Raw genomic sequence first — 26,110 nt, 5'->3', positions numbered from 1 at the left:
GACTTTTATTTGTTACCCCTGCCCCCACCCCCCTTTTGTGTTGTTGTGCCTTGAAACACCTTCTGCTGTTTAGGCACATTATAAATAACCAATAAATAAAATAAAAACATTTCTTCTCTCTCTACAAAACTTCCCTCTGTGACAGCACCCACTTTTTTCAGTTCCAGGTGATATTTTCGAATACTGATGACCGCATTCCAAAAAGACCGATTTAGTTCAGCCGATTTAGTGCGGCCTTCAATATTCACTAATATAACTTTTCGGGGCGATTGTGATTCACCCTCATGAACCCCCCCTGCTAACCAGTCCGACACCCACCCTTACTCTTTACACAGGAGGATTCACACCCGAATCCCCTTTTCTTTCACTGCCCCTTAATCTTTACCCTCTAAACCCCCCTCCTCTCTTTTCACAAGTAGGCACACACATCCACAAACACAATCAAACACACTTATTCACCTACCCGCCCGCTCCCTGCTCTGAGCGGTCTCATTGCGCTCTTTCTAAATCGACCCTTTTCAATCGAAAAAAAGGTCCTTTCGGTCCACACGCTTTTTTCGTCACACCGTTTTGCTGATGACACTGGACACGACATCTTCTCACTGTCCGATAAGGCTCGTGCAGATCGCCTGATGGACTGATGGACTACTCCTCCTTGGACCACCTGCTCCATGTTCCGGGCCTCCATGTTCTTGTCATCTTTCCGCTGCACAACCTCACTCACATAAGCAGAGTTTCACATACACTAAGAGGAACTTACAAGTACACCCTGAAATGTCACCTGTGATCTAATTCCTTGAGACCCCAGTTTGCCTGGTAGCTCTTGCCTGATAGCTCATTTGGCCGACATTGTGTGCAGGTATTACATCTGACCCTAATGTGTAATGACGAACAGCAAAAACGACATGAAATATAGCCACTTGCACATGTTAGCGGCATGATGCATCTGGGTTTCTTATATGGCGCTCTACAAATAAATACATAACATAGTCCGAATTCATTTTGCTGTGCCACTATTTTATGAATCTAGGCCACAGGTTCCATTCTGGAGGTGTGGAAGAAAAGGTAATCTGTGTAGGATGGCATTGTGGGTCCATGTGCGAAGATTGTACAGAGAAGCAATTGTACTTGAACGTTGGCGCAAATTGTAGTTGAGAGGCATAATATTTGATGTATACAATATGACTTTAGTTTAGTTTCTTTATTTATACTGTGCGCCGAATCCTGAGGTAACTGGGCGTCGGAGACTTAGAGGAGGTTACAGCAGAATATTAACATACAAGATAATAACAGTAAGTGCAGATGACCAGGTTACTTGGTTGTCGAAAGTGGCCCTCTAGGCTAAGAGTACAATGTTTAGTGAGTCAGTGTCAAGACAGTGGTGGAGTTCTTGTTGGCGTGCCAGGAGCCAAGGAGGTTTCTGCTCTAAGGTTCAGCAGTATAGCGTTCCATTGTTTGCCGGCAAGGACCGGGAAGCTGAAGCCGCCTGCTTTTTTTTAGGGAGAATTTGGGAATGGAAAGGCAGTGAGAGTACAACGTTCTGGTGGGTCTGGTTGAAGCGTGTTTGTTGAACTTGTCTGCCAAGTATTTGGGGGCGTCATTGGAGAGGCATTTCTGGACGATGACAAGAGATCTATGGGTGATTCTGTCTCGTATAGGGAGCCAGTGGGCATCTTGTCGGAGATGTGTGAATGCCGCGGGATACTCATGACTGCTCTGAGGGCATTATTCTGCAGCACCTGCAGTTTGTTCAAATTGCTTTCTGAGGTGCCAAGGAAGAGAGTGTTGCAGTAGTCGATTTTGGAGAGCACTAGCACTCTGGTTAGTGTAATGCAGCTGGAAGGCGAGAGGAAGGGTTTGCAGGCATTGATGAGCTTATTTGTATAAGCTGTGGAGGAGGCTGTGGCGTTTACCTGTTTTTTGAGTGAGAGTGTGGATTCTAGATAGACCCCTCGAGTTTTAATTTCTTTAGCCACAGTGATTAGATTACCGTCTATGTTGATGGTGCGTAACAGGTGTCCAGTTTGTTTAGCCATGGTTGGGAGCCGACGAGAAGGAGCTCAGTTTTCTCGGCGTTGAGGCATAAGCCGTGCTCTGCTGTCCAAACATGGATTTCCACGTAGAGGTTGTTGATCCGTAAGGAGTCCTCTTCATAGCAACCTGATAGTTTGATGAGAACCTGGGTATCGTCAGCATAATTGGTGTGTGTTGCACCCAAGTTATCAAGGCAGTCGAACAATAGCTTTGTGAAGATATTGTGTAAGGTCAGTGAGACGCACAAGCCTTGTGGGACACCACAGAGGAAAGGGGTGGGGTGGGCTGAAGCCCCCGGTGAGAAGACCTGGGTGGTGTTGTCAGCTAGGAAGGATTGGAAACAGGCAGTCGCCTGGCTAGAGAAAGCAGCTGAGGCTGTCAGATGTTCCGTGAGGATCTGATAGTCGACACGGTCAAAGGGTGCTGAGAGGTCAAGCAGCAGGAGAATGTCTAGATTGCCCTTATGCTTTGCCTCGTTCATCTGGATTTTTAAGTCCAGGAGGGCTGTCTCTGTTCCGTGCCTTGGTCTGAAGCCAGATTGTCTAAGGCCCAGGAGGTTGTTCTCTTCCAGATGCTTCTGGATTTGCAGGTCGCCACTATTTCTAACATCTTTAGGATGTAAGGGACGTTGGTAATTGGCCTGTAATTGGTTGGGTTGTTGGGGTTTAGGTTAAGTTCTCTTAGTAGGGGCATGACCCAGGCATCCTTGAGGCAGCTAGGGACTGAGCTCGAATTGAAGGAGGTGTTGATTAGGGCTGTTATGAAAGGAGCCAGATCGTTGGCGCCTTCCTGGATGATGGGAGCTGGGCAGGAGTCCCCTTGGCATCTGGATGGCTTAAGGCCTATGATGATGCTTTCCACTTCTTTTGTTGACACTGGTGTAAAAAGGAAGGGGGGGCATGTTTGAGTTTTAGAGGTGGGTGGTGGTGGGGGGTTTGCTTTTTTGGCTAGGCTAAGCTTTTTCTGTTCAATTCTGGATTGTAACATGGCAATTTTGTCTGCCAAGGCTTTTTGGATCCTCTCACACCAGTCTGTATCTTTCATGCAGGTTTCTGGAGGTGTGGATGGGGACTCGAGTTCCCTGAGGATGATGAAGAGCTCTTTTGTCCTGGATTTGATGTTTGCAATTGAGTTGTCATAAGTCTCTTTTTTGGCCCTGAGGATAGAGATTTGGTAGGTGGTGGCCGCTACAGTGAATAGTGTTTTGTTGGCCTGATTAAGTGTTTTTCTCCAGGTGGCTTCTGCTGACCGTTTGGCGTTCCGGAGGATTTTAAGCTCAGGGGTGAACCATTTGTTCAAGTGGGCTGCTGGTTTAGCTTTAGTGAGTTTGATAAGAGCAATGATATCTACTGCTGATTCGAGTGTTTAGAGGTCAGCAAGTTTATCCACATCTAGGGTAGAGTAGTTTGCGGGAGCAAGGATGTTGTGGATTAGGGGGTGGAGGCTCTGCAAAGTGATGTTGCGGTTATTCCTGCTGAGGGTTTGCAGGATAGACGCTGGAGGGCTGTTAGGTTGCGTCTTCCTTGGATGGAGAAAGAGATGGCCTGGTGGTCTGACCATGCGATTGGTTCATTTTTAAGGATAAAGGTGGAGCAGTTGAGATCCACCAACCAGTCGAAGGTTCTGCCTTTGTTATGTGTTGGGGCTGTCATCCTATGTTTGAACCCTAGTTGGGAGACAGTGTTTTCCAGGGAGAGCGAATTGGCGTCTTTAGGATTGCCGAGGCCCAGGTTTAGCAGTAGAGCAAGGCCTTTCAGCCGCAAATGTTGCTCCTGAAATCGTAATGTGTACTGGACGGGTGGCTCAAGCCATGTGTCCCAAATGTATCTTCATTTTAAATGCGCAGCAGCCATCTTTCTTTAGTTTTATTATTGATTTAGCTCTGACCATTTATCATCTCCTGCTTACCAAATGGGGTATTTGGGGGAGATCGCAGACAGTGGCCATCGTGCTTGTTTACACTTTCATCTGACCATCACAAAGCATCTCTGGTGCCCTCTTGATCATGCTCTCCATATTGGGCGTTGCTTCGTGGGGTAGCCAGGTGGTCCAAATGGGTGCCCTGTGTCACAGTTAATGATAAGCTAACTGATTCAAGCAAAACCCGAATCTCATGATTCTCGTTGAGTTGGACAAGGTCAAATGTCTTGAACTTTGTAGCAAGTTGTGTTGGCCCTTTGAACCTGGTTCTGTCTTGTTTGCATGCTATATATTATCTGCACCGCTATACGGTTTAGTCTGTCATGTGCGTGTTATAAATGCAAACATCAAATCAAATCAAGTTCTGACGAAAACATTTGTGGTGTGTCGACAGTTGAAAATACAATAATAAGATGAGTGAAAAGGTGAGAGGAACTGGTGGACAAGAAACCGTGCAATGCTCTGCCCAAAGCACAACCACTTCTGCAACCTGGACTCTGGTCTTCTTTACCATAGTCCCTTCACTAAAATGGACTTCAACTCTCATCAGCAAACTCAGTGGTGAAGGATCAAGGGATCTGTAGTCCAAAACATCTGGTGGACCACATAGAGAGTAAGTTTGACCAATAGGGCAGAGCAGCACAGGCTGCTGGAAACGATTAAGCAACCTGAGTGAATTCTACACCACACCAGTTGCCTTCCTCAGGCAGGATTTGCCTTTTTTTCTCAGCAGTTCCCTTTGATAAACGGTGTGACGTATTGCCTATTTGGAGGTTATGTGGCCACACCCCAGGGTCAGGCCTTCGCAACTGTCATTAAAATCACTCAGACCCTGGAACGTAGATGCTATACATCTGGAAGCCTATGACATCACATTGGAAAAAAGCGAGATTGTTTCTAACATCTAACTGTAGGTTGTACTACCCCATAAAAAGATTGCCTAATTGGTATAATGAAGAGTGCCAGGAAATGAAAAACTCTATTATCGAAAACCATAAAGGATCCAGAAATAAGGAGAAACTAGCTAAACTGAGATTAAAACGAGCAGAAAATACATGAGAGTATGAAGCTTAGCAAAACTTAGAAGCCGTTATCAGAAACAAAAAAAAGCAAGTTCTGGAAGAGTGTACCCAAAGGGATTGGGTCAGCCCCAAATGCTGATAATATAGCACCTTCCACTGAAACATGGGTTGATCACTTCACCAGACGCTATCATCTTCTGGCTCAAGTCAAACGTTCTGCTTTACCTGATATATTTATTAAATTACAAAATGGTCTCCTTCAAACAAAGATTGATGCGATTCGCTCTTGATGAAGTAAGGAGTGCCCTTTTCTCTGCCCTACCAGGGAAAGCACCAGGGCTGGATCTAATTACACTGGATGTATTTAAACACAACCATCAGGTGTGGGTGCCTGTATTACTAAAATATTTAATGCAACGATCTTCTTTAAGAAAGGTGATAGACTGGACCCAAGATTTTACCGTTAATCTCGCTAATTGATTCCTCTCAAAATTGCTGGGAAATCCTATAATTAATGGGCACATGCTATTAAAAAGATTCCTGAGGAACAATTTGGATTCAGAGAAGGAGTAGGGAGTGTCCAGCAAGTCCTTAACCTCCGGTTGTTTCTGGACAAATATGTCTTGGGATATGGATGCCCCATGTACCTGGGGTTCATGGACCCGAGGTTGGCATTTGTTAATGAGAACCGGCAAATATTGTGGTAGAGTTTTCATCTGCTTAGTTTGCCCTGGCCGCTCCTAAACTTGCTAATCTCATTACACAACAGCATTACTGCTAAGGTGCGGCTGGACAACAATGGCAATGTTACCTCATCATTCCGTATGTTCTGTGGAGTGAGGCAAGATTAAGTGTTGGCTCTGCTTTTATTCAATCCTTATGCCAATGCATTATATCTTGACTCAAACTAACAAGGGAATGGCCTACAGAATTATCTAGGTCCTGTTTTACACGGGTGATATTGTCCTATTTGCCTGAACCCCAATGCCCTTCAGAAACTCATAAATGGATATGTTAGGTTCATGGATGCTAGAGACTCGGGGGTCGATTCATGGAATTAATGTGCGCCAAAAAATTCCTGCGCAGAGGTGCCAAAACGTGCGATTCGCAGTAAAAGTGCGAAAATAGCAGTGCAAGTGTGAAAATCGCAGGGAAACCAGCGCACATCGATTCATGGAAGTCCGTGAGCGAGAAAAACATTAGATGTGCGCTGAAAATGTGCGCCGCGCACGTCGGCGCACAGGTCATCCAACAGCATGCGCCACGGCCACTGCGAAATCGCACATAGCGCGGCGCACATCACAAAAGTAGGCGGAACACGGGGCGGAACACTCGGAATGGGGAACAACGCGTGAAAATATGGGCGTCACGGGGGAAGTACAGGAAGCAAGCGCGCGGAACGCCCACACGCTCGCCTACAACCCATATTCATGGAATCGAATAGGGCAAACCAGCGCACGGTCAAAGATGCGCACAGGGCCAAACAAGTACGCCACAAGAAAGCAGGCGGTAGCGTCCCTGCGCCTGAATAAAATGTGCGCCAAAATGTGCAATAACAAAAAGCACCCATATACAGCCATGATGAATGGTCCATACAGTGGCCCTCTAGGACAAATGAGGTGCAAAGGGATACCGACAAACACGGACACCCGCTGTTTGAAAAATAGCGTGTGCGTGTGTACCTGGGTGCGTGGGAAGTCCCAAACGCGATTGGCCTGGGTACGTGTACTTCGGGGTGCGCGGGAAGTTCCACATGCGATTGGCCTGGGTACGTGTACTTTGGGATGTGCGGGAAGTTCCACACGCGATTGGCCTGGGTACGTGTACATCGGGGTGCGCGGGAAGTCCCACACGCGATTAGCCTGGGTACGTGTACTACGGGGTGCGCGGGAAGTTCCACACGCGATTAGCCTGGGTGTGTGTGTTTCGGGTGCGCGGGAAGTTCCACATGCGATTGGCCTGGGTATGTGTACTTCGGGGTGCGTGGGAAGTTCCACACGCGATTGGCCTGGGTACGTGTACTTCGGGATGCGCGGGAAGTTCCACACGCGATTGGCCTGGGTACGTGTACTTCGGGGTGCGCGGGAAGTCCCACACGCGATTAGCTTGGGTACGTGTACTACGGGGTGCACGGGAAGTTCCACACGCGATTAGCCTGGGTACGTGTGTTTCGGGTGCGCGGGAAGTTCCACACGCGATTGGCCTGGGTACGTGTGTTTCGGGGTGCGCGGGAAGTTCCACACGCGATTGACCTGGGTACGTGTACTTCAGGGTGCGCGGGAAGTTCAACACGCGATTGGCCTGGGTACGTGTACTTCGGGATGCGCGGGAAGTTCCACACGCGATTGGCCTGGGTACGTGTATTCCGAGGTGCGCGGGAAGATTCACACGCGATTTCAGCAGGGTACGTGTATTTAGGTGGTGCCGGGGAATGCTACACATGATTTGGCCGTGTGGGTCCTCCCAGGTGTTCCCTCTACACCCTCCACGGCCCCTGCAGGTAGCCCACACCACAGGGGACTACCCTGCACCCCTGCTCATGTCCCACAGGCAACCCATCCACCATGGTCATGCCCCCCAGCCAACCCACATGTCACTTTGCACTACTGATCACCAACACATGTCTCCTAGCACCCCCACCCCCAGCAGTGTAGGGGCAGCCTCCACCAGCCCCCCAATCATGTCTCCCTGCACCCCCACCCCCCAGCCACCAGGGGCACCCTCCACCAGGCCCCCACTCATGTCTACCACCACCCCCACTCCCCAGCAGTGCAGGGGCAGCCTCCACCAGGCCCCCACTCAAGTCTACCACCACCCCACCCCCCAGCATCCAGGGGTAGCCTCCACCAGGCCCCCACTCATGTCTACCACCACCCCCACCCCCCAGCATCCAGGGGCAGCCTCCACCAGGCCCCCACTCATGTCCCCCTGCACCCCCACCCCCCAGCAGTGCAGGGGCAGTCTCCACCAGGCCCCCAATGATGTCTCCCTGCACCCCCACCCCCCAGCCACCAGGGGCACCCTTGACCAGGCCCCCACTCATGTCCCCCTGCACCCCCACCCCCCAGCCACCAGGGGCACCCTCCACCAGGCCCCCACTCATGTCTACCACCACCCCCACCCCCCAACAGTGCAGGGGCAGCCGTCACCAGGCCCCCACTCATGTCTACCACCACCCCCACCCCCAGCATCCAGGGGCAGCCTCCACCAGGCCCCCACTCATGTCCCCCTGTACCCCCACCCCCCAGCAGTGCAGGGGCAGCCTCCACCAGGCCCCCAGTCATGTCTCCCTGCACCCCCACCCCCCAGCATCCAGGGGCACCCTCCACCAGGCCCCCACTCATGTCCCCCTGCACCCCCACCCCTCAGCAGTGCAGGGGCAGCCTCCACCAGGCCCCCACGCATGTCTCCCTGCACCCCCACCCCCCAGCCACCAGGGGCTGCCTCCACCAGGCCCCCACCCATGTCTACCACCACCCCCACTCCCCAGCAGTGCAGGGGCAGCCTCCACCAGGCCCCCACTCATGTCTACCACCACCCCACCCCCCAGCATCCAGGGGCAGCCTCCACCAGGCCCCCACTCATGTCTACCACCACCCCAACCCCCCAGCATCCAGGGGCAGCCTCCACCAGGCCCCCACTCATGTCCCCCTGCACCCCCACCCCCCAGCAGTGCAGGCGCAGTCTCCACCAGGCCCCCAATGATGTCTCCCTGCACCCCCACCCCCCAGCCACCAGGGGCACCCTTGACCAGGCCCCCACTCATGTCCCCCTGCACCCCCACCCCCAGCCACCAGGGGCACCCTCCACCAGGCCCCCACTCATGTCTACCACCACCCCCACCCCCCAGCAGTGCAGGGGCAGCCTCCACCAGGCCCCCACTCATGTCTACCACCACCCCCACCCCCCAGCATCCAGGGGCAGCCTCCACCTGTCCCCCACTCATGTCCCCCTGTACCCCCATCCCCCAGCAGTGCAGGGGCAGCCTCCACCAGGCCCCCAGTCATGTCTCCCTGCACCCCCACCCCCCAGCATCCAGGGGCACCCTCCACCAGGCCCCCACTCATGTCCCCCTGCACCCCCACCCCTCAGCAGTGCAGGGGCAGCCTCCACCAGGCCCCCACGCATGTCTCCCTGCACCCCCACCCCCCAGCCACCAGGGGCCGCCTCCACCAGGCCCCCACCCATGTCTACCACCGCCCCGCCCCCGAGCAGTGCAGGGGCAGCCTCCACCAGGCCCCCACCCATGTCTCCCACCACCCCCACCCCCAAGCAGTGCAGGGGCAGCCTCCACCAGGCCCCCACACATGTCCCCCTGCAACCCCACCCCCCAGCAGTGCAGGGCAGCCTCCACCAGGCCCCCACTCATGTCTCCCTGCACCCCCACCCCCCAGCATCCAGGGGCACCCTCCACCAGGCCCCCACTCATGTCTCCCACCACCCGCACCCCCCAGCAGTGCAGGGGTAGCCTCCACCAGGCCCCCACTCATGTCCCCCTGCACCCCCACCCCCCAGCAGTGCAGGGGCAGCCTCCACCAGGCCCCCACTCATGTCCCCCTGCACGCCCACCCCCAGCAGTGCAGGGGCAGCCTCCACCAGGCCCCCACTCATGTCTCCCATCACCCCCACCCCCCAGCAGTGCAAGGGCACCCTCCACCAGGCCCCCACTCATGTCCCCCTGCACCCCCACGCCCCAGCCACCAGGGGCAGCCTCCACCAGGCCCCCACTCATGTCTCCCATCACCCCCACCCCCCAGCCACCAGGGGCAGCCTCCACCAGGCCCCGACTCATGTCTCCCTGCACCCCCACCCCCCAGCCACCAGGGGCAGCCTCCACCAGGCCCCCACTCATGTCTCCCTGCAGCCCCACACCACAGCCACCAGGGCCAGCCTCCACCAGGCCCCCACCCATGTCTACCAACACCCCCACCCCCCAGCAGTGCAGGGGCAGCCTCCACCAGGCCCCACCCATGTCTCCCACCACCCCCATCCCCCAGCAGTGCAGGGTCAGCCTCCACCAGGCCCCCACTCATGTCTCCCATCACCCCCACCCCCCAGCCACCAGGGGCAGCCTCCTCCAGGCCCCCACTCATGTCTCCCTGCACCCCCACCCCCCAGCCACCAGGGGCAGCCTCCACCAGGCCCCCACCCATGTCTACCACCCCCCCGCCCCCCAGCAGTGCAGGGGCAGCCTCCACCAGGCCCCCACTCATGTCCCCCATCACCCCCACCCCCCAGCCACCAGGGGCAGCCTCCACCAGGCCCCCACTCATGTCTCCCTGCACCCCACCCCCCAGCCACCAGGGGCAGCCTCCACCAGGCCCCCACTTATGTCTCCCTGCACCCCCACTCCCCAGCCACCAGGAGCAGCCTCCACCAGGCCCCCCACCCATGTCTACCACCACCCCCAACCCCCAGCAGTGCAGGGGCACCCTCCACCAGGCCCCCACTCATGTCCCCCTGCACCTCCACCCCCCAGCAGTGCAGGGGCAGCCTCCACCAGGCCCCCACTCATGTCTCCCACCACCCCCACCTCCCAGCCACCAGGGGCAGCCTCCACCAGGCCCCCACTCATGTCTCCCTGCACCCCCACCCCCCAGCCACCAGGGGCAGCCTCCACCAGGCCCCCACCCAGGTCTACCACCTCCCCCACCCCCCAGCAGTGCAGGGGCAGCCTCCACCAGGCCCCCACCCATGTCTACCACCACCCCACCCCCCAGCAGTGCAGGGGCACCCTCCACCAGGCCCCCACCCATGTCTCCCACCACCCCCACCCCCCAGCCACCAGGGGCAGCCTCCACCAGGCCCCCACTCATGTCTCCCTGCACCCCTACCCCCCAGCCACCAAGGGCAGCCTCCACCAGGCCCCCACCCATGTCTACCACCACCCCCACCGCCCAGCAGTGCAGGGGCAGCCTCCACCAGGCCCCCACTCATGTCTCCCACCACCCCCACCCCCCAGCATCCAGGGGCAGCCTCCACAAGGCCCCCACTCATGTCTCCCTGCACCCCCACCCTCCAGCCACCAAGGGCAGCCTCCACCAGGCCCCCACCCATGTCTACCACCACCCCCACTCCCCAGCAGTGCAGGGGCACCCTCCACCAGGCCCCCACTCATGTCCCCCAGCCAACATGTCACCACAATATAGATCCCTGGCCCTTATGGTCAGCCTCCAAATGCCAAACACCCACCCGAGTATTGCATCCACCCACTTAGAAATGGCAAAAACATGATAGAACCCCAATTGCAAGTTTGCAAATGAACACATGTCCCTGACATACACCCAAAGGGGGTCAGTGAATGTCAAAACCCATATCATGATATGCATCAAACCAATGAGATGATACTACACATTGAAGTTTGAAGAAAAAATATGTATTAAACGCAACATAAATTGAATCAAAAATAAAGAAACAATAATGGAAATTTAAAAAAAATAAACCAGCAAGTACGTGAAATAATGCAAAACCACAAATCATAATGCAAACGAAAGGTGTCCAAAGTCACAGTCCACAAACGTTAATCCAATGGAAAATTAAAATCGAAAACCATTGCTCCATGGGGAAATCATAAAAAAAATGAAAAAAGTCAACTATGTACAGATAAACAATCCAGGGTCCATGATCCCAACCAAAGAAATGAAACCTATCTAATAACACTACCTAAAAAATAAACTATATACAAAAATGTGGCCCATTGTCCAAAAGGTCCAAAAAAAATGCTAAACCAAAGGAAACCTAACATTAACTGCAGAACTATTTACAAGGGCAGCAGGCTAGTCCGACGGCTCACTTCGGGATGTTCCGGGCCAGGGCATCATCGAACTCCTGCTCAATGTCCCGGAGGCGCTCCTCCTCCATGGCCCCGAGGGTCCGCAGGGCCGTCCACATGTTCCCCCCAAACTCCCTGCGGATTGCCTCGAGGCACTCGGCACGCCTCAGGGCCCTGACCATCGTGAGCCGTGCCTCTTCCGCCCGCTGCCGCTCCGCATCTATGGCGTGGCCCAACCGCTGCCACACGGAAGACACTTCCCGTCCTGGGTCCTCCTGCCCTCCGGCCGATGCCTGCCCCTCCGATGTCGAAGGCCCCGAGCCATCATGGCTCCCACCACGTTGCTGCTGGTGCTGCGCCTCTGCCCGTGCACTGCCTCCTGCTGCCTGCACATCCTCCGCTGGCTGGGGTGCAGTCGTTGATGTGGTCACCCCTGCTGGACGTCCGACTCCCGACTGTGGCAAGGATGCCTCCTCCACCAGCCTGGCCGCACCGTCAGAGGCAGCTCCACAGGGCACCCAGGTGACTGATGGGTGGGAAGATGGGACGGAGGACGACTGGCGCATAGGGGGTTCAGTTGAGGAGGGGGTCGTAGCAAGCCCCATCAAATGGAGGAATCCTGCCTGGGTGACCTGTCCCAGTAGGCCGACGCGGTCAACGAGCCATTCGAGATGACGTGCAGTCTCCTCATGAAAAGACTGCAGGTCACCTCGCATGGCCCGTTGACGCAACGCCACACCAGTCAGGACAGGCTCAACCCGGACCCGGATAGCCACGTCCGCAGGCAGAGGAAGGCCAGTTGTCGTGAGCTCATCCCCTGCCTGAAAATGAGTCTGGACGTAGGCATCCCTGCTGGTGCAAGATGATGCAGTGACAGGATCAGGGACAGGATTGCACACAGGCACCTCCGCGGCGACCTGTGCTGCCTCCTGTCCCTGGTCCTGCACTGCACCACTAGCACCAGTGGAATCCCCACCTCCAGACCCCGTCTCTGTTGCTTGCACGGCCTCCTCCTCCACCGAACCCCCCACCAACCTGGATGACTCCGTGCCATCTTCCCCCGTTGGGCCCTGTGGGGTCCCAGCTGCCCCTTCTGCTGCCGAGGAGTCCAACTCCGACCTCCGCCTCTTGGACCTCCCCCTGGCAGCTGCGGCCTGGGACGCGGCACCGGACTCCTCACTCCCCGATGAGATCACAACCTGGGAGGGGAGCCGGGCCTTGCGTTTCCGGCTGGCGGTGCGATCCCCGCCGCTGTGCTCCACAGCACCTTCTCCGCCCTCTTCATCAGTTGACATTGCAGACAGGGAGAAATGAAACACAGGCATCAGGGCACTGTACAATGGACATATCACGTGTAATGAGGGAAACACCCCGTGCGCGTCACGTCACAGACACGCTTACGCGCTAAGGGCCTTTGGTCCAATGAAATCACATATGCGTGCTGACGTGCATACGCGCTAAGGGCCTTTCCTCGATTTACACGCAGACGTACAGGATTTTCACGTCCAAAATCACTCCGTATCAAGCTGGCCACGCGTAAGCACACGGAAGACCACGCTCCTGCCCACAAGGCCGAATTACTGCCCCCCAGAGCCCCGAGCACGCTCCCACCTGCCATCTGCTGCTGCCTGACTGCCTGCTGCCCAGGTGCCCTGCCATTTGCTGCCTGCACATCAGCCTGGGGTGCTGTTGCTGTGACCACCCCTGCTGGAACCGAAGACTCCCGACTGGGATTCCATCGCTCCACAGCCCAGCCCCAGGACCCAGTTGCCCACCCACTCCTGCCTCTGGGGTTGTCATGTCGGGCACTGCAACATCTGGCACCACTGACAACCCCCGGCCAGAGAGGCAGAGGGGCACCAGCTTCAGTGCCAGGGAAGTTGGTGTCCTGGTGGAGCAAGTCCTGGGGCAGTATGATGCCCTCTACGGAAGGGTGCGCGCCGACAAGGAAGGACGGACTCGGATCCGGACCGACATCTTGACAGCCATCAACGCGGAGGGGCTGGCAGTCTGCGACTTCCAACATGTCAAGAAGCGCTGGGAGGACTTCAGGTCCAGGACCCTGAACAAGGCCCGGCGCCTCTTGAAGGCAGCGGATTCTAAGGGGCCACTTGTCGGAAAATCAGATGAGGGTCCCCAACGCTCCACGTCCAGGTCCTTGAGAGGCAGACCCGTCTGGAGTCGAGCGGTAAGTGTACATGCATCATGATTGTAAGCTGTGCGTGTGGTGATGTGCCAGTAGTGTGCCGGTTGCACATATGTTTTTATGGGGCCGAGTATGGGTGGAGGTGTACAGGGCCGTGCGGCTAACACATGCGAGGGTGTCATGTGTGAGACATGGATGGTGCTTGTGTGTGTAGGCTTGCATGCCAAATGCAGTTGCGTGGGCACACATGTTTGGATGAATGTGTATCTAAGTGAGCATGGTCGTGATGTCACGCATGTATGTTGTTTTCAGCAGCATGTATCAGCACTGTGTACATGTGCTTGTGTGTGTATTTGACAAGGGTGCAACAGTGATGCAACATGGATGCATGTGACAGCGGGATGTGGAAGCCTGATTGGCAGATGTGACATGGATGCCCAACGGAACACTGCGACAGTTGGTTGAGGTGTACACATGCATGCAAGTGTGGTGGTGTGCGTGCATGTGTAGTGCACTCCCTGTGTTGCATGTGATGTCTGGCTCACCTTTGCCTGCTCATGCTGTTGTATGTGTATGGATGGTGCTGGCAGTTGCGATGTGGCTGTGGTATGGCTCATGTGTGCAAGCTGAAATGACATGTGTGTTGCCGATTGTGATGCCATGTCTGAGGTTTGCCAATGCCATTCATGTGCAACTGTCATGTGTGTATGTGTCCATTGTACAGTGCCCTGATGCCTGTGTTTCATTTCTCCCTGTCTGCAGCGTCAACTGATGAAGAGGGCGGAGAAGGTGCTGAGGAGCACAGCGGCGGGGATCGCACCGCCAGCCGGAGACGCAAGGCCCGGCTCCCCTCCCAGGTTGTGATCTCGTCGGGGAGTGAGGAGTCCGGTGCCGCGTCCCAGGCCGCAGCTGCCGGGGGGAGGTCCAAGAGGCGGAGGTCAGAGTTGGACTCCTCAGCAGCAGAAGGGGCAGCTGGGACCCCACAGGGCCCAACGGGGGAAGATGGCACGGAGTCATCCAGTTTGGTGGGGGGTTTGGTTGAGGAGGAGGCCGTGCAAGCAACAGAGACGGGGTCTGGAGGTAGGGATTCCACTGGTGCTAGTGGTGCAGTGCAGGACCAGGGACAGGAGGCAGCACAGGTCGCCGCGTAGGTGCCTGTGTGCAATCCTGTCCCTGATCCTGTCACTGCATCATCTTGCACCAGCAGGGATGCCTACGTCCAGACCCGTTTTCAGGCAGGGGATGAGCTCACGACAACTGGCCTTCCTCTGCCTGCGGACGTGGCTATCTGGGTCCGGGTTGAGCCTGTCCTGACTGGTGTGGCCTTGCGTCAACGGGCCATGCGAGGTGACCTGCAGTCTTTTCATGAGGAGACTGCACGTCATCTCGAATGGCTCGTTGACCGCGTCGGCCTACTGGGACAGGTCACCCAGGCAGGATTCCTCTGTTTGATGGGGCTTGCTACGACCCCCTCCTCAACTGAACCCCCTATGCGCCAGTCGTCCTCCGTGCCATCTTCCCACCCATCAGTCACCTGGGTGCCCTGTGGAGCTGCCTCTGACGGTGCGGCCAGGCTGGTGGAGGAGGCATCCCTGCCACAGTCGGGAGTCGGACGTCCAGCAGAGGTGGCCACATCAACGACTGCACCCCAGCCAGCGGAGGATGTGCAGGCAGCAGGAGGCAGTGCACGGGCAGAGGCACAGCAGCAGCAGCAACGTGGTGGGAGCCATGATGGCTCGGGGCCTTCGACATCAGAGGGGCAGGTATCCGCCGGAGGGCAGGAGGACCCAGGATGGGAAGTGTCTTCCTTGTGGCAGCGGTTGGGCCACACCATAGATGCGGAGCGGCAGCGGGCGGAAGAGGCACGGCTCAAGATGGTCAGGACGGAGAACTCCATGCGGAGGGCTCTGAGGCGTGCCGAGTGCCTCGAGGCAATCCGCAGGGAGTTTGGGGGGAACATGTGGACGGCCCTGCGGACCCTCGGGGCCATGGAGGAGGAGCGCCTCCGGGACATTGAGCAGGAGTTCGATGATGCCCTGGCCCGGAACATCCCGAAGTGAGCCGTCGGACTAGCCCGCTGCCCTTGTAAATAGTTCTGTAGTTAGTGTTAGGTTTCCTTTGGTTTAGCATTTTTTTTGGACCTTTTGGACAATGGGCCACATTTTTGTATATAGTTTATTTTTTTAGGTAGTGTTATTAGATAGGTTTCATTTCTTCGGTTGGGATCATGGACCCTGGATTGTTTATCTGTATATAGTTGACTTTTGGATTTTCATTTTTTTTATGATTTCCCCATGGAGCAATGGTTTTCGATTTTAATTTTCCATTGGATTAACTTTTGTGGACTGTGACTTTGGACACCTTTCGTTTGCATTATGATTTGTGGTTTTGCATTTTTTCACGTACCTGCTGGTTTATTTTTTAAAAATTTCAATTATTGTTTATTTATTTTTGATTCAATTTATGTTGCGTTTAATACATATTTTTTCTTCAAACTTAATTGTGTAGTATCATCTCATTGGTTTGATGCATTTCATGATATGGGTTTTGACATTCACTGACACCCATTGGGTGTATGTGAGGGACATGTGTTCATTTGCAAACTTGCAATTGGGGTTCTATCATGTTTTTGCCATTTATAAGTGGGTGGATGCAATACTCGGGTGGGTGTTTGGCATTTGGAGGCTGACCATAAGGGCCAGGGATCTAGATTGTGGGGGCCTGGTGGAGGATGCCCCTGCACTGCTGGGGGTGGGGGTGGTGGTAGACATGGGTGGGGACCTGGTGGAGGCTGCCCCTGGTGGCTGGGGGGTGGGGGTGCTGGGAGACATGAGTGGGGGCCTGGTGGAGGCTGCCCCTGCACTGCTGGGGGGTGGGGGTGGTGGTAGACATGGGTGGGGGCCTGGTGGAGGGTGCCCCTGGTGGCTGGAGGGTGGGGGTGGTGGTAGACATGGGTGGGGGCCTGGAGGAGGCTGCCCCTGGTGGCTGGGGGGTGGGGGTGCAGGGGGACATGAGTGGGGGCCTGGTGGAGGCTGCCCCTGCACTGCTGGGGGTGGGGGTGATAGGGGACATGAGTGGGGGCCTGGTGGAGGCTGCCCCTGGTGGCTGGGGGGTGGGGGTGATGGGAGACATGAGTGGGGGCCTGGTGGAGGCTGCCCCTGCACTGCTGGGGGGTGGTGGTGGTGGGAGACATGGGCGGGGGCCTTGTGGAGGCTGCCCCTGCACTGCTGGGGGTGGAGGTGGTGGGAGACATGGGTGGGGGCCTGGTGGAGGCTGCCACGGATGGCTGGGGGGTGGGGGTGCAGGGGGACATGAGTGGGGGCCTGGTGGAGGCTGCCCCTGCACTGCTGGGGGGTGGGGGTGGTGGGATACATGGGTGGGAGCTTGGTGGAGGCTGCCCCTGCACTGCAGGGGGTGGGGGTGGTGGGAGACTTGGATGGGGGCCTGGTGGAGGCTGCCCCTGGTGGCTGGGGGTTGGGGGTGCAGGGGGACATGAGTGGGGGCCTGGTGGAGGCTGCCCCTGCACTGCTGGGGGATGGGGGTGGTGGTAGACATGGGTGGGGGCCTGGTGGAGGCTGCCCCTGGTGGCTGGGGGGTGGGGGTGGTGGTAGACATGGGTGGGGGCCTGGTGGAGGCTGCCCCTGGTGGCTGGGGGGTGCGGGTGCAGGGGGACATGAGTGGGGGCCTGGTGGAGGCTGCCCCTGCACTGCTGGGGGGTGGGGGTGATAGGGGACATGAGTGGGGGCCTGGTGGAGGCTGCCCCTGGTGGCTGGGGGTGGGGGTGATGGGAGACATGAGTGGGGGCCTGGTGGAGGCTGCCCCTGTACTGCTGGGGGGTGGGGGTGGTGGGAGACATGGGTGGGGGCCTGGTGGAGGCTGCCCCTGCACTGCTGGGGGTGGGGGTGGTGGGAGACATGGGTGGGGGCCTGGTGGAAGCTGCCCCTGGTGGCTGGGGGGTGGGGTGCAGGGGGACATGAGTGGGGGCCTGATGGAGGCTGCCCCTGCACTGCTGGGGGGTGGGGGTGATAGGGGACATGAGTGGGGGCCTGGTGGAGGCTGCCCCTGCACTGCTGGGGGGTGGGGGTGGTGGTAGACATGGGTGGGGGCTTGGTGGAGGGTGCCCCTGGTGGCTGGGGGTGGTGGTAGACATGGCTGGGGGCCTGGTGGAGGCTGCCCCTGGTGGCTGGGGGTGCAGGGGGACATGAGTGGGGGCCTGGTGGAGGCTGCCACTGCACTGCTGGGGGTGGGGGTGGTGGGAGACATGGTTGGGCGCCTGGTGGAGGCTGCCCCTGCACTGCTGGGGGTTGGGGTGGTGGGAGACATGGGTGGGTGCCTGGTGGAGGCTGCCCCTGGTGGCTGGGGGGTGGGGGTGCAGGGGGACATGAGTGGGGGACTGGTGGAGGCTGCCCCTCCACTGCTGGGGGTGGGGGTGATAGGGGACATGAGTGGGGGCCTGCTGGAGGCTGCCCCTGGTGGCTGGGGGTGGGGGTGATGGGAGACATGAGTGGGGGCATGGTGGAGGCTGCCCCTGCACTGCTGTGGGGTGGGGGTGGTGGGAGACATGGGTGGGACCTGGTGGAGGCTGCCCCTGCACTGCTGGGGGTGGGGGTGGTGGGAGACATGGGTGGGGGCCTGGTGGAGGCTGCCCCTGGTGGCTGGGGGGTGGGGGTGCAGGGGGACATGAGTGGGGGCCTGGTGGAGGCTGCCCCTGCACTGATGGGGGGTGGGGGTGATAGGGGACATGAGTGGGGGCCTGGTGGAGGCTGCCCCTGGTGGCTGGGGGGTGGGGGTGATGGGAGACATGAGTGGGCGCCTGGTGGAGGCTGCCCCTGCACTGCTGGGGGTGGGGGTGGTGGGAGACATGGGTGGGGGCCTGGTGGAGGCTGCCCCTGCACTGCTGGGGGTGGGGGTGGTGGGATACATGGGTGGGGGCCTGGTGGAGGCTGCCCCTGGTGGCTGGGCGGTGGGGGTGCAGGGAGACATGAGTGGGGGCCTGGTGGAGGCTGCACCTGGTGGCTGGGGGGTGGGGGTGCAGGGAGACATGAGTGGGGGCCTGGTGGAGGCTGCCCCTGGTGGCTGGGGGGTGGGGATGATGGGAGACATGAGTGGGGGCCTGGTGGAAGCTGCCCCTGGTGCCTGGGGGGTGGGGGTGGTGGTAGACATGGGTGGGGGCCTGGTGGAGGCTGCCCCTGGTGGCTGGGGGGTGGGTGTGCAGGGGGACATGAGTGGGGGCCTGGTGGAGGGTGCCCCTGCACTGCTGGGGAGTGGGGGTGCTGGGGGACATGAGTGGGGGCCTGGTGGAGGGTGCCCCTGCACTGCTGGGGGGTGGGGGTGGTGGTAGACATGGGTGGGGGCCTGGTGGAGGGTGCCCCTGCACTGCTTAGGGGCGGGGGTGCAGGGAGACATGAGTTGAACATGAGTGGGGGCCTGGTGGAGGCTGCCCCTGCACTGCTGGGGGGTGGGGGTGGTGGGAGACATGGGTGGGGGCCTGGTGGAGGGTGCCCCTGGTGGCTGGGGGGTGGGGGTGCAGGGAGACATGAGTGGGGGCCTGGTGGAGGCTGCTCCTGGTGGCTGGGGGGTGGGGGTGGTGTGAGACATGGGCGGGGGCCTGGTGGAGGCTGCCCCTGGTGGCTTGGGGGTGGGGGTGCAGGGAGACATGAGTGGGGGCCTGGTGGAGGCTGCCCCTGGTGGCTGGGGGTGGAGGGAGACATGCGTGGGGGCCTGGTGGAGACTGCCCCTGGTGGCTGGGGGGTGGGGGTGATGGGAGACATGAGTGGGGGCCTGATGGAGGCTGCCCCTGCACTGCTGTGGGGTGGGGGTGGTGGTAGACATGGGTGGGGGCCTGGTGGAGGGTGCCCCTGCACTGCTGGGGGGTGGGGGTGCAGGGAGACATGGGTGGGGGCCTGGTGGAGGCTGCCCCTGGTGGCTGGGGGGTGGGGGTGCAGGGAGACATGAGTGGGGGCCTTGTGGAGGCTGCCCCTGGTGGCTGGGGGGTGGGGGTGCAGGGAGACATGAGTGGGGGCCTGGTGGAGGCTGCCCCTGGTGGCTGGGGGGCGGGGGTGGTGGGAGACATGGGTGGGGGCCTGGTGGAGACTGCCCCTGGTGGCTGGGGGGTGGGGGTGCAGGGAGACATGAGTGGGGGCCTTGTGGAGGCTGCCCCTGGTGGCTGGGGGGTGGGGGTGCAGGGAGACATGAGTGGGGGCCTGGTGGAGGCTGCCCCTGGTGGCTGGGGGGCGGGGGTGGTGGGAGACATGGGTGGGGGCCTGGTGGCGACTGCCCCTGGTGGCTGGGGGGTGGGGGTGCAGGGAGACATGAGTGGGGGCCTGGTGGAGGCTGCCCCTGGTGGCTGGGGGGTGGGGGTGGTGGGAGACATGGGTGGGGGGCTGGTGGAGGCTGCCCCTGGTGGCTGGGGGGTGGGGGTGCAGGGAGACATGAGTGGGGGCCTGGTGGAGGCTGCCCCTGGTGGCTGGGGGGTGGGGGTGCAGGGAGACATGAGTGGGGGCCTGGTGGAGGCTGCCCCTGGTGGCTGGGGGTTGGGGGTGATGGGAGACATGAGTGGGGGCCTGGTGGAGGCTGCCCCTGCACTGCTGGGGGGTGGGGGTGGTGGGAGACATGGGTGGGGGCCTGCTGGAGGCTGCCCCTGCACTGCTGGGGTGGGGGTGGTGGGAGACATGGGTGGGGGCCTGGTGGAGGCTGCCCCTGGTGGCTGGGGGGTGGGGGTGCAGGGGGACATGAGTGGGGGCCTGGTGGAGGCTGCCCCTGCACTGCTAGGGGGTGGGGGTGCAGGGGGACGTGAGTGGGGGCCTGGTGGAGGCTGCCCCTGGTGGCTGGGGGGTGGGGGTGGTGGTAGACATGGGTGGGGGCCTGTGGAGGCTGCCCCTGGTGGCTGGGGGGTGGGGGTGCAGGGAGACATGAGTGGGGGCCTGGTGGAGGCTGCCCCTGGTGGCTGGGGGGTGGGGGTGGTGGGAGACATGAGTGGGGGCCTGGTGGAGGCTGCACCTGCACTGCTGGGGGGTGGGGGTGCAGGGAGACATGAGTGGGGGCCTGGTGGAGGCTGCCCCTGGTGGCTGGGGGGTGGGGGTGCAGGGAGACATGAATGGGGGCCTGGTGGAGGCTGCCCCTGGTGGCTGGGGGGTGGGGGTGGTGGGAGACATGAGTGGGGGCCTGGTGGAGGCTGCCCCTGCACTGATGGGGGTGGGGGTGCAGGGAGACATGAGTTGGACATGAGTGGGGGCCTGGTGGAGGCTGCCCCTGGTGGCTGGGGGGTGGGGGTGATGGGAGACATGAGTGGGGGCCTGGTGGAGGCTGCCCGTGGGGGCTGGGGGTGCAGGGGGACATGCGTTGGTGGGCAGTAGTGCAAGGTGACATGTGGGTTGGCTGGGGGGCATGGCCATGGTGGATGGGGTGCCTGCAGGACATGTGCAGGGTAGGCCCCTGTGGTGTGGGCCACCTGCAGGGGCTGTGGAGGGTGTAGAGGGAAAACATGGGAGGACCCACACGTGCAATTCACGTGTGGTGCTCCCCGCGCACCCCTGTAATACACGTACCCTGATGGAATCGCGTGTGATACTTCCTGCGCACCCCTGAAATACACGTACCGTGCTGCTTTTGCGTGTGAAACTTCCTGCGCACCCTTGGAATACACGTACCCTGATGGAATCGCGTGTGATACTTCCTGCGCACCCCTGAAATACACGTACCCTGCTGATTTTGCGTGTGATACTTCCTGCGCACCCCTGGAATACACGTACCCTGCTGCTTTTGCGTGTGATACTTCCCGTGCACCCCTGGAATACACGTACCCTGCTGTTTTTGCGTGTGATACTTCCCGCGCACCCCTGGAATACACGTACCCTGATGGAATCGCGTGTGATACTTCCCGCGCACCCCTGAGATACACGTACCCTGCTGCTTTTGCGTGTGATACTTCCCGCGCACCTCTGAAATACACGTACCCTGCTGCTGTTGCGTGTGTTACTTCCCACGCACCCCTGATGCACACGTACACAGGACAATTGCGTGTGGAACTTCCCGCGAACCACTGAAATACACGTTCCCCGTTTGGCGTTTGCTGTTTGCCAGCCCTGTGGACTGGTCCAGGGTTAGCGCAGCCCTTTGCGATTATTTGGGGATTTTGAAGGCTTTTCCTTGCGCGAGGGCGTTCTTGGGGGCGTAACTGGCGCTGCTGCAGGGTCGCTGCGCCACGCTGCGCCACGGCTGGTTTTGGATGCGAAAATCCATGAATACGCTGTGCGCGGAAATCGATTTTAGCGCACGCGGCTGGCGCAGACATTCGCACAGGCACGCTGTGCGAAATTCCATGAATTACCCTGTTGGTCATGAATGTACAAAAGTCCAACTTAATGTGTGTAGGAAATCCCACTCATAATTTACCATGCATATCGGCATCTAGCTGCAAACTAAAGTGGGTTAACAAATGTACATATCTTAGAATAGTATTTAATTATGCGTTGAAATAGAGTGACCATATAAATTGCTCTGTTGCTACATTAGCCCAAGCAGATACCGCTATTCTGAAATTTGGCAGGGAAATGGGTTGTTTGAGCTTAGTATCAATTCTCCCCATCTACCAAGCTGTGTCAACAGCAATCAGTGCCTCTGGTGCTGAAGTTTTTCTTTTTTTATTCCGTGTCCTGAATCCACACTAAAGAAGATAAATGTTTATGCTGCATCTTCGGCGTGGCTAAGTGTGCCCTATCCTATCTGTTACACTTGGAAGCTGGTTTAGTCTCTGTAAGTGATCAAATTAGTCTTAAACCATTATCATTCTGGATTAGACTTAGGTCAAACATTATGGAACTGCTAACGTCTGATCTTTGCACTAAAAGTCCTTGGTTAGATTATTTAAAAAAGGAATTGAATTCCGTAGGTCTTTCAGAATTATTTATATATTTTATCCTCATATATCCAAAATAGACACCAAATTAGTCAGTTCCAGATTCATCTAGCAGATGAGGATCCTGCGCCATAGTGTTAAGACATGAAAATCCTCAGTTGTACAATATTTGACACTTGATTTTTATCAGGCAAAAGCTAAACGTGCGCTGGTTTGTGAGTTTGTGTGAACACTGACTGCTGTTTAATCTAAGGGTCAATGGCCTATTATTACCCACTGTGCTAGGCTGATGCACTGGCACAAATGCTCGGCAGCTGAGCGCAGTTTGTCCATGCGATCGTAGGACTTTGGGTGATCTTACACATTTCTTAATCCGGATATATGTGATCACTGAGACCACACATAATTGGGACGGCCGAAAATGCCAACTCTTTTTTTTATTAAACCCTCTTTGCACCACATAGATAATATGCGGGGGAGACCCCTGCAGCCCCCCATACTACTATAATATCCCATACCCCCCCACATAGGCCTTGTGTCATTCAGATCATGCAAGTGCGGGAGTCGTGGGGGAGAAGTGCCAGGGGGAGCGAAGGGGGAAGTGCGATCAGGGCAGCATTGCTCTGAGTAAGTGCAGCCGGGGGAGCTGGCTCTGGGTAGTGCAAGGAGGCAGGGGATTGTAGGTTTACAGATACAACCCCTAAGTGCGTGGAGGCCCTGAGGCAGTGCAGGTGCTTACAGGTCATAAAGGAGCCTGGAGCCCATTGGGTTCTGATGGAAGCCAGGTGACCAGTCAACGCAGCAGACAGAGGGGGTCAGCAAGGGTGAGAAAGATGGAAAGCAGAAGCAAAAAGGAAGGTCTTGAGCTGCTTCTGCACCCTGAGGTGGTCCTGCTCAAGTTTGAGAGGGCCAGGGAGGTCATTTCGGAGGGAGGTCCCTACAGAGGAAAGAGATCTACCTCCCACTCTCTGGTTGGAGAAGCATCTGACCATCAGAGAGTTGGAGGTAGCTGAGAGAAGGGCTAGAGAAGGAAGATGTTTAGGAAGAGAGAGCTGGATGTGGTGCGGGTCCCGACCCCAGAAAGCCTTGTGGACAATGCAGAGTGTCTTGAACTTGATCTTTGCAGCCACCGTGAGCAAGTGGAGAGATTTCAGGGCTGGAGAGATACGATCCCTGGGTTTGAGGCCAAGGACAAGTCTCTCAGTCCTGTTCTGGCTTAGTTGCAGAGGGCAGAGAGTAGAGGGAGGCAGGTTGAGAAAGAAGCTGTTGCAGTAGTCCAGCCTAGAGAGAACCAGGGCTCCAGAGACATTGAGCTTCTGGGGGAAAGTGAAAAAAGGAAGAATGCCTCTGACAAGCTGCATCTGGTAGTGGGACTTCTTGGAGAGGTATGTGATGCGAGGAGAGAAGGAGAGAGTGGAGTGGAAGATGACCCAAATGTTTTTTACCTCACAGGAAGACGCAGTGAGTTGGCGCAGGAGGGCGGCCAGAGTGAAAGGGGAAAGCGGTACCATGGTTCCTAATGAGGAGGATCTCAGTGTTGCTAGCATTGAGGCAGAGACCATTGAAGGCGCACAATTCTTGAATCGCAGTAGAGGGGCCAGACAGATCTAATGACTGTGCATTCATTATCATCACATACTCCACATGAATCCGAAGTCTAAACCCAGGAGGATAGCTCAGTGGCAACGTGCTCACCTTGGAAGCAAGATGACACGAAACAATACAAGTTCGATCCCCGGGTCCGTGTTATAAATACGCAACTAAGACAAAACAATTATGCAACTAATAAACAAACAATTCCTGTAACAGCGCCTCGATGCCAGTGGCCTGTGTGAGTGCTTTAAAAATGCAAATAATAATAATAATAATAATAAACTGCAGCTGTACAGGCCTCAGACCTATGGGGACCTTCTGCATTCTAATGAACCCCTGACTCTGCTCACCTCCTCCCGCCCACCCCCCCCCTCCGATTGAATTGGACAGAGCTCTAATAAGGGACAGACCATGGCACGTTGTGGGAGGATAATTTGAGTTCTTTATCACTTCTGCTTTATTAGACGTTTGGGGGAGACACATGGCGTTTCACTGGGCGCAGTCAGAACAAATATCGTCTGTGACCATCTAGGGGTCATAGGATTGCATTCCAGCAATTACTGTTTGCAACCATGAACCAATTTCTGGTTGGGTTTAATAGAAGATGGTTAAGATTTCGATATCCTGTTCTATGCTTACTTAATTGGGTTTCATTAATTTAATTGAATTGCACATATGCATGGAGTACAGGGACCTGGAATAAAAACATTTTGGACTATGGAATAGGTCAAGTCTCAAATCCTTTAGTGCGGTGCCACCAGCCACGGGTACCTAGGTGCCAATGGCTGAGAGCAGTATTCTCTGCTTCGAAGAATGGAATCTTTCTGGAATTTAAAACCCTCTCACGTGCATGCTGCGGTTCTGATGTGTTATAAACACAGCCATATTCTTTCATGTCTTCATGGATTTGAATAGTTCCCATTACCACTCATTCTTTGTACTCTGTGCTAAATGACAGGCATCGATTGAACTGCTGCAGGCAAAAACGAAGCCAGAGTCATTCCCTTTTTATTCTTTTACTAGGATTCACCCCTTCTGCCACATTTACCCTTCCTCTAGCCACCATCTTAATCCTTGCCCCTGATGCTCCTGTATGGCGAGGTGAAGGGAATGCTGCCAGTGCCGCTACCATACTCCCCCCCTACGATAGTATTAGTACATCAAGGAGGCGACCTCAGGTTGGTTCTTATTCTAAAGGCCATTAACATCATCTGAAGGCTTGTTCTGTGTTACAGCAAAATTAGACAAGAAGTACCGACTATTTCTAAGAAGTACTTACTACGCTTTTGACATTACGTCAGTGGCCTCAATAATGAAACGACTGAAAACATTTCTTGGAGTCTGTAACCACAGCACACCACAGTTTCACCCACATGTTTTTTTATTAGTGTCCACAGAAGCGCGCGCCACTCGGACATTTTCTGTGATGTACACAGTAATCTCAGTTGTCCACCAAGACACTGATCTGTCCTTTCAAATATTGTGCTTTATTCAAGAGCTGGTGTGATGCTATTGTGACACAAATACCCTAATGTGAGCCTGACTTGGCTCCTGACCTCAGTGCCTGGGGTCACTGGGCACAGAGAAATGCCTCGAGGTGATTCACATTGTAGTGTGTAGGTGATACAAATCTCATTAAATACACAAAACAAGCCCCTTAACAAAACATGACTATATATATATTACACAGGAAGAGCACGTTTTCGTTGGCATATAACTTCGCTCCCCCTGGAGGAATGCTCACCAAATTTTGCAAAAAAGATATA

Source organism: Ambystoma mexicanum, chromosome 11, assembly GCF_040938575.1.
Source record: "Ambystoma mexicanum isolate Mex_15411 chromosome 11, UKY_AmexF1_1, whole genome shotgun sequence".
Classification (NCBI taxonomy): domain Eukaryota; kingdom Metazoa; phylum Chordata; class Amphibia; order Caudata; family Ambystomatidae; genus Ambystoma; species Ambystoma mexicanum.
This window is presented reverse-complemented; position numbering follows the sequence as displayed.